Here is a 10,264-nt window from a genome sequence, read left to right as displayed (position 1 = left end):
CAAGGACAGCCTGGTCTACAGAGTTATTCCATGTCAAAGATATACAGAGAACCTGTATCAAAAAGCAAAAAGTTAAAAGTAAAAATAAACAAAATAAAGGTTAAAATAAAGCTGCACAAAGATGGAAACGACACAGAAAATCTTGATACTCTGTGCTATTATGCTCTCTTTGAATTGTTTGAAAGCTGAGGAAGGAGCAACATCTGCTAAAAGATATTTGTTTATAAATGCTGCTGAACTAATTCAACATAGATATTTTGAAAATACCTTGACTTCAGAATTTGGATCTAAGGATACAATACTTTGGAAAAGAGATTCTTCTTTTGCTTTCACAGAGGATGAAACCCTGTGGATTGCTTCTATCCCAGTATGGTATGATGGACAATGCCCTCCTGAAGGGTTGCTGTGAACACCTTCAAAAAATTACTTCACTCAACTGCCGACTGAGATGAACCTAACAGACAGGTTATATCATGAAAGACCTAAATAACAGCGCCCCCATTCAGCAGGAAGCAGTATGGAGAGAAATAACTGTGCCCATGTTCCCATATATTGTTTATAAATGTTCTTTTACATTTAAAGGGGGATATGATATAGATATGAATAATTTGCATTAGTATAGATTTTGTTTAATTGATAGAGATTTAAGGTCAATTTTGTTTTATGTACATGTATTTCTGATCTTGATTAAGGTATTGTGATTGTGTAGTTCACTTAAAAATGTAATGTATATAGGTTGTTAATGGATAATCTATAATAGTCAAGCTTGTAGTCATGTTAGTTAAGATTTTCTAGATGTACATAGATATATTTTAGATAGGCATTCTTCATATTTTTTAAAAATTATAGAATATGGCATTTTAAATGTTTTAATAACTTAGGGCTTTTCATGACAATGAGATACGTCTGCTCCTGGCAGCACCAATCTACTTCAAGAAGAAGATGGGCATCAAAGAGGCACCTTATGGAGTTTGAGAGCCATTTGGGCAAGAAACTGCTCTTGCCTGGACTGTTACATAAACTGGACACAGAGAACCTGCAGAGAGAGGACTATTGAACTTGCCTAAAGTTGAGATGGTCTTTCGGGGTTCCTGATTCATGAAAGAGTCTGTGAGACATTCTGCAGGACACAGCAGATAGTGACTGAACTGCCTTTGAAATTTCCTGCTTAATTGAAATGTCTGCTGGAAACTATGGGCCTGTAGGCCAAAGATGGATGCCCCAATGGTACAGAGGAACTTTGGGTGACTGTTCAGGCAGCGAGATGTCTCTGTGATTTCTAGAGATTTGTAAGATACTTACTTATCATTTACTTAGTTAATATTATATCCTTCTGGAGTCTTTGATGGAGTTGAAGAATAGATAGTTATAGTTATAATTTTCCTTAGTTATGATAAAAGATAAAGTAGATGTAAATATTGTAACTGTCATTCTTGCTTTATAACTGTTTTGTTATATGTAATTTTGCTATGTTAAAGTGAAAGCCTTTCCTTTTTTTTTAAACAGAAAAAGGGGAGATGATGGAGGAAGGTCATTGGCTAATAAAAAAACTGCCTTGGCCCATTTGATAGGCCATCCCTTAGTTGGGTGGAGTAAACAGAACAGAATGCTGGGAGGAGGAGGAAGTGAGCTCAGACTCGATAGATCTCCTCTCTGGGGAAGATGCAATGAAGCTCCAACCCAGGATGGACATAGGCTAGAATCTTCCCAGTAAGCACACCTTGGGGTGCTACACACATAAATAGAAATGGGAAATCAAGATGTAAGAATTAGCCAGAAGAAGCTAGAGCTAATGGCCCAGGCAGTGTTTAAATGAATACAATGTGTGTGTTGTTATTTCTGGTGTAAAGCTAGCTGTGCGGGAGCCGGGAAGGACAAAAAGCAAGCCCACAGCTCCACTCAACAGCCTGGGGAACTACATTTCCCAGGAGCACCTAGTGTTCCAGGCAAAGCCTGCTCAGGAGAACATGGCGTCTGAGGCACTGCGTGGGGGACCCTTTAAAAGCTGGAATGCTGTCCATTAGTCCTCTTTTCCTTTCTCTTCCTTTACTGTTACGCATGCTGCAATAAACCTCGTGCCATGTGGGTTTTGTTGTGTCTTGCATCCTCCTTTCATATTTGAGAAGAAGGAGAACACTCATCCGGGAAGAAGAAGAACAATAACAAATCAGTCTGTTGCTTGGTATAAGGAACATTGATCATAATAAGTTCTCTGCCAAAATCCCAGATTCCATACTGCTTTTGGAGGCTTTCTGTTAGGTATGAAAACATCAATACTTCCCTCATTCTCTTTGCCTATATCTTGACTGGGCAACATCCCTTGTAGAAACATTTGATTGGTAATAACTGCGTTGGGGGAATATAAGTATACCCCCATTTGGTCATTATATCTCAGCCCCATAAATTTACAGGTAATTGAAGAACAATGTGTGGTTGAAAAGTTCCTTAATGGCCCTTTCCATCTTTCCAATAAAGCTCATTACTACCTTGTTCAGCCTTTTGAATTTGACCAATCTTTGTAGCTTTGTAATAATCTCTGGCTTGGGCCATTTGAAAGGTCATTGGATGTTTTATTAAAAGTTTTTAAGCTATTTTTCTAATCCAAGTAGCAAGTCTGCCTAGCTGACAGGCTTAACTTGTCCATTTACATTTTCTCAAACACCTACATCTTCAGTTCCCTGAGGCTACCTTTTTGCAGCTTGGCTGTCAGGCCAGGAACCAGGATCTGGGCTTGTAGCTGAAGCTGGGCCACACTGCAGATTGTAAGCTTCTGCTTGGCCATGTCACACCTGGGACAAGGGATCAAGAGGCCGGTACCTTATTAACTGCTGTATCCAAGCAACTGTATAGCTATTTGAATGTTATTTCCTTATTCCATATGTAAAATTATTATTTACACATTTTCCTCCCGATTTTGCCCTGACTTTTTTTTTTCTGTTTTAAATAATCTATGATTATCTATTTCTGAGAGCTCATTATTCATGTCTACACCAGTGGTGGAATTTTCTTCATGTTGTGTCGAGCATGTACTCCCCTTTATGGCTGGCCACATGTCTGTGTGTTTTGAGGTTCACCTGTTGCCCTACGTTGTGGGTGTCATTAGTTGGAGACTCTCTATGACAAAATATCACTTACCAGAGTAGGGGCACAAGGATTAGAAAAATAGTAAAGAGAACAAAGGTGTGAGCAAAAATAAAACAGAAAACATAGGACAGTACCAGGAGGGCGTTCTAGTGAATACTGAAATCACCCACATTTAATTCCAATTCGCTTAAAATACCATAACCCCAAAAGGTAGGAATATGTTGTTGGAGGTTGTTCATTCATCCCCAGCCACTCAAACCCCAAATAATCACACAGAAACTACATTATATGCAGTACCATTTGGCCAATAGCTTAAGCATATTTTTTCGCTAGCTCTTGTATCCTAAACTAAGCCATGCCCATTAATCTGTGTGTTATGAGGTTATGGCCTACCGGCAAGGTTTCAGTGGGCTTCAGTGGGGGTGTTTGTCTCCTGTGGTGGGTATATGTCTTCTCACTGACTATGCCTACTTTCTCACATCATTCAGTTTAGTTTTCCACCTATATCTATTCTGTCCTATCACCAGCCAAAGCAGCTTCTTTGTTCATTAACCAAAAAAAGGAACACATATACAGAAGAGCTTCCCAAACTATTTCCCCTTTTCTGTTCGAATAAAAAGGAAGGTTTTAACTTTAACCTAGAAAAATTACATATAACAAAACAGTTATAAAACATTAATTATATTTACAAATTTATATCTATTTTATTCTTTACCATAAATAAGGAAATCTATAGCTATGACTAACCTTCAACTCTATCAAAGACTCCAGAATAATATAATATTACCTAAGTAAACAGAAAGTACATTATAAGCAACTTCCAAAGCTCTAGAACTGACAGACATATCGCTGTTGGACAGTTACTCAAGATTCTTTTTTTTTCTTTTTTCTTTTTCTCTTCTTCAGAGTTTAGTTTATTATCATCATGATGGGGAGCATGGCAGCCTCAAAATTCTTTTGTAACATTGGGGCACCCATCTTTAGCCTACAGGCCCATAGTATCCAGCAGACTTTTCAATGAAACAGGAACTCTGAAGGTCTTTTATGCCTTGTATGGGAAAATTTGTCACTTGTTTTCTTTTGCGCCCTGCAGAATGTCTGGCAGACTCTTTCATGAAGCAGGAACCCTGACTGACAATCTAACCTTTAGGCATGTTCAGTATCATTTTTCTGTGGGTCCCACATGTCCAGTTCATACAACATAGCATCAAGCAGTCCAGCCAAGAGAAGTTTCTTGCCCAACTGACTAAAAAACTCCATGAGGGGCCTCTTTGATGCCCATCATCCCCTTGAAGTAGATTGGTGTTGCCAGGAACAGATGTGTTTCATGTCATAAAAAGTAATTAAAACATCTTAAATGCCACATTTTGAAGGTCTTGGAAAGACTTGAAGCATACCTATCTAATTGAAATATATCTATATCTATCTATCTATCTATCTATCTATCTATCTATCTATCTATCTATCTATTTATCTATCTATCTAAAAAACCTAATTCACATTACTAATAATTTGACTATTATAAATGACTGTTAATCTGTATTTCTTAGTTATACATTACATTTTAAATGAGCGACAGAAACACAATACCTTAACCAATAGCAGAAATAAAACACAATTGACATAAAATTTGTATCAATAGACTAAGATCCATACCAATGCAAGGTATTTATTTCTATATCATATTCCCCTTTAAATATAAACAAACCTTTATAAGCAATCTTGGGAATTTGGGCATAGTTTTCCCATTATTGCTTCCTGCATTTTGTTGGGCAAGGTAATTTTGGGGGATGTTTACGACAACTTTTCAGGGGCTCTTGGTCTATCAAACCACAGTTGTCTGGAAGGAATCTACAGGTTCTCATCCTCTTTGGAAACAAAATAAAAGCTTCTTTTCCAAAGCAACAAATCCTTAGACCCAAATTTGGAAATCAAAATACTTTTAAAAAAATACATTGGTTTAACTTAGCAGCCCATGCAATGAAATGTCTCTCTGTACTTAGCTCATTCATAGTCAAAAAAATTAAAAATACAATAGTATATATTATTCAAACTCTCTGTGTATATTCCATCTTTATATGGCTTATTGTTCTGTTTTTATTCCTTTAATCTATAACTGCCTATACTCTGTCTCTTTAAAGACTTTTTTTTTATTTCTGACATAGCTCTATTCTGTCCTATCACAGGCCAAAGTAGCTTCTTTATTCATTAACCAATAAAACCAACACATATACAGAAGGACTTCCCACACCATGAATAAGATTTTAAAAAACTGTATTAAATGATTCAAGGAAATGAACATACTAATTGAAGGTTGGAGGCTATATATTCATAGTTAAATTTTCTGTTGCTGGAACAAGTCATTCTCATGCCCTAAACCAAAACATTCTGTAGGAAAACCACTCCCAGGGTGGAATTCATTGTTATCTCCCTAAAAGAGTTGGAACTTAGTAGGATCTTTAGGCTTTTGTTTGAGGTAGAAACAGGTCTACTTCTCAAAACCTAAATTCAAGCTTTGGAAATTAGCTATACCTGTTGATAATAATCTGGAGAGAGAAGAACTCTCTGATCAAAAACTAGATTGTAACGTTGAGGTAGAAACAGAAAATAACCTTGAAGGAAAAGAAATAAGTTCCAACTCTGACTTTTGGTCAAGGTGGTTTGGCAACACTTTGAGCAAATTGAAACTCTCTGACCTTTAGACAAAGTGGAAATAGGCTTACATTTTTGGGGCCTCCATACATTTACAAGTGTTTCATAATATTATAGACTGTTGTAACGGTGAGGAGTGTAAAGATACTGGCATCTAGTGATGTAGAATCCATCAATATTGTGAAATGCCTTTCTCTGATCAAAGTAAATCTTGATAACTGACTTATATACTCCATTTTAGCAAAAATGCCGAGGATAAAAAATTTTGTTTATAGCCACTGGTAAAAAACATTGTTTATATTTCCTTCTTTGTTTGCAAATCAATAGAGATCTATTTTTCCTACTCAGATACAGGTAACTGTTCTCTGTCTCTTACTGTGGCCAATATTTAGTTATATTTCTCTTCATTAGTTAGGAAGATTTAGTATTGACTTGATGCCCTTATAACTAGGTTTTTTTCTCCGGATTTTGTCTTATGTACCAAAATGGTTCAAGAATTAAGAGTATATTTTACTCATTCCAGTTATAATGCTAAGTTACTCCCTAATATCTCATAACTGACTCTTTAATGGGTTGACACTTCTTTTGCTATTACAAAGTTTTTAAATTTCCAGTTTTATACTTCACCCACTTTTAGAGATCTTTTTTCATTACTGGTATTAAAATTATCATTGAGTTGAAAAGCTTTCATTAGAACATTTCTGACAGCTGTCCGCATAGAATTATTATCTGGGTTAAATATTTTAGTACCATAGAAAGTTGGAAATATTTTACCAATATTTATTATAAATCTGATGTAAGTAGCTGTAATGTCTTTATTACATTGTCTGCTCCTTTCTTAAATCATTCATAAAAGGAAAACTGTAACACTTAGAACATTGATTTGTATTCATGAATTAATGGTTTTCAAATAAATATTTCAGTTTTTAAAAATAATGACAAATAATTACTTTGATATTTCTATTCAGCTGTATTAAAAAGTAATATTCTAAAGAAGTAATGGTAAGCATAAGCAAAAAGGAGCCAAAGGGTAATAAATAAACCAAACCCTTGAGGTACATTAGCAAAATGAGCAACACATTTTTAAAGAAAGAAATGATTGCTTGTAAATTTTCTTTAGCAAAACTATGTATAGATTTTGAGCAGTTTTCTATTAAAGCTACAAATATCTAACTAAAAATAGTTTATTGTATTAGCTGTTGTGACTATCTCACAGTGGTAAACCTAAATATCAGTGATTATGATTTCAATCATTTTGATTTTAGAGACAAAGAGAAATCATTTTACTTTCTTTCTATGTCATATTAACCATCATTATTTATAGGAATAACTGAATATAATCCCAAATGTCATTCTTTACAGTGTTTATTAAGGAACTGAACCATGCTCTTTTGAATGTTATATTTTCTTTCTAAATATCAGATTAGATAAATTGAAGTAGAGACTCACAATAGATAAATGCATATGATTTAGAGAATAAGGCAGTCATTAGATGTTATGAATAGTGATGCCTAAACTGAAACTCATCAACAACAGTTTCAATGTGAGCAGTTTAAATGCCTTTGTACAAATGTTATTTTAAACACTGCCACAGTTCACCTAGCTTGAGTGCAATGCTTTATGTATGTATCATCACTCATATGTTAGAATATAGTGTAATGTAGATATAGTGACTTGTGAATATTGCATAACAGAAATATTCCTTTCTTAGTAATAACACTTTATACAATTCATCTAGTCAGAGTATTTAGAATGTTTTTATTTTAGTGTATTTCATGAAAAATAGAATGTTTTCTTTTTCAGAGTCCCTTAAGCAAAAAAAGTCAGCAAATTATTCTTAGACTTGGGTTTGATTTTGTTTTAAAACTGCACAAGTACTTGAAATTTATATTCAAATGTACAATGTGTTGCTAGCCATAAAAGTTCATATTTAAGAAGCTCATTTTATATTGGTAATTTTTTGAGAAAAGTTGAATTCCCTGTATATTTATTTCTTATTAAGTGATAGCATACACTAAAAGATCTGTCTATATGGTTGAATATTAGAGCTGGTGTTATAGCTCAGTGGTACAGCATATACATGACAGGGAAGCTTGATAAAAATAAGAAAAACAAGTATGGAAAAGCAGGTGTTACTATACACTTTTTTTTTGGTTTCTCAAAATAGGGATTCTCTGTGTAATAGCCCTAGATGTCCTGGAACTAGGTCTGTAGACCAGACTGACCTTAACTCATAGAAATCTACCCGCCTTTACCTCCCAGTTTCTGGGATTAAAGACATGTACCACAACCGCCAAAACATATTCTCATTTGTATATTTAATTGTTTTTTATTTATATGTCTAAATGACTCTGAGGAGGCTGAAAAGATGGCTAAGTGACAAAGAGTCTTTTGGACTCTTGCATAACACCTGAGCTTTGTTTCTAGCATCCACATCAGGTGAATCACAACCATTTGCAACAAATACACACCCACACCCCACAAACAGAAAATTAAACATAAATTTTATTATGATCAATAACAGAAGTTTCTGTTAACTTTGAAAATACAAACTACCATAGTTAACTGTGACACTGCCCCAATTTTCATCTTAAATGCTGACATACTATGTTACTATAATACAAAATTACCTACGTACAAATGGAGAAAATGATAAAATGTATAAAGCATTTTATATTTGACTATGTCCATAGTAGTGTAAAAGTCTTTTTTTTTATTTAAATGGAAAGTTTTCAAAAATATCTGCTCAGTCTGCAGGAATTTGATCTTCCAATTTTCTTTTTTCACATACTTGAAAGTTAAAAGTCACAAGAGTTATAGCAGCTTTTATTTTAGAAATAATTAAATTACAATATTTTTGCTTTTAGTTGACAAGGTTAGGTGGCAGTTTACCCCCTTGAAACAAGAGGGCTTGGTTGTTGTGGTTTCTCTCCTGCCCAGTCCCCATAGCCAGTAAACCCCAAAGAAAACACGCAGAGGTCTACATAAGTTATAAACTGATTTGCCCATTAGCTCAGGCTTCTTATTAACTCTTATATCTTACATTAACCCATTATTCTTATCTATGTTAGCCACATGGCTCAGTAGCTTTTTCAGCAGGGCAGGTCACATTCTGCTTCTTCCATGGTTAGACAGGGCTGCGGGTAAATGGGCTTCCTCCTTCCCAGAATTCTCCTGTTCTTTTTAACATGCCTCTATTTCTTGTCTGATTGTCTTGCCTATACTTGCTGCCTGGCTACTGCCAATTAGAATTTATTTAAAACATAATTAACAGAATATAGACAATTCTGCACCACAACCCAGGTTTCGGTTGGGAAGTCTTAAATGAAGACCTAATGAATTATCACCTCTTTACAACAAGAATACTAGTTCTAAAAAGTACTTAATAATATTCACAATTAGAAATCTTACATAAATATCTTCTATGGAAGTATTCATCTCATTCACAGATTGTCAGTGAAAGCACTCTTAATGAAATTCTGTGAAAAATGATTAAACCAGAAACAAAAAGCAAAATTGCAAAGGAAAACAAACAGGAGAGCAAAAAACTTTTGGTTAAGACTTATTTTAGGTCAGTGTTTCAGTAACAATCTTCCTAACTGTCCCTGAAGGTAATGTTATTTGGATCAAAAAAAAAAAGAGGATATGATTTTTTAAATTGTAATACTAACTGCTACTGGGTTAAAACACCTTCTCATATTATTTACAAAAAAAAAAAAATCCCTTTACTTTTCTTGTGTTCCTTTATATTGTCATAGGATAGATGTTAAAAAAAAATTCTTGCTTATAATCTAAGGGAATTTCAAATAGACCCAATTTGTTTCTGTGTTCATGACATAAAATAGAGAAAAGTCTGCCTTCAATGGTAAATAGTTCACTGATCAAATCCAGCTCCACATAGCTGTGTGAGGGTACAAGCATCATCAAAAGTTTGTAGCAGTTACTCATGTATCACAAATAACTACCTCCATTTCCAAAGCCAGAAAATTCATGCCATATTCTTGTTCTGTATTCTCACACCCCCTTATGTGATATGCAGTTTAAAAAGTTACTGCTGTTTAAGGAGTTTTGTGATTTGGTCAATCACATGTTGACAATTTTTGTATCATTTACACAATTGAAAATGGATATTAAGTATAATTTCAAAACTAATCAGTGTTTGAATGACACGATCAAGGAGATCTTAAATACACCTCAGAGAGAAAATAAGGGCTCTTGGAAATTTTGACTACCATAACCCTCCCTGTCTCTAAAAAAAACTTTTCTAGGATATATTCTTTAGAATTCTCCATTTTTTCAAATTTTTAATTTCTTACTTTGTGAACAATTGCACAATCATACACAGTAGTGGTGAATTCTGATATCCAAGGTTTTAGAAGCCTTGACCTTACCATTTGACATCTGACTCTCTTGAGATATTTTCCTGACCCATCCATACCTATTCATTAAAGAGATTCTATTTTTGCAGCACATCTCTTCACTTTTTTATAGATTCTAGAATTTGTAGATGGAAATTTCTGTCTGATCC

This window comes from Microtus pennsylvanicus, chromosome X, assembly GCF_037038515.1.
Source record: "Microtus pennsylvanicus isolate mMicPen1 chromosome X, mMicPen1.hap1, whole genome shotgun sequence".
NCBI classification, from domain to species: Eukaryota; Metazoa; Chordata; class Mammalia; order Rodentia; family Cricetidae; genus Microtus; species Microtus pennsylvanicus.
This window is presented reverse-complemented; position numbering follows the sequence as displayed.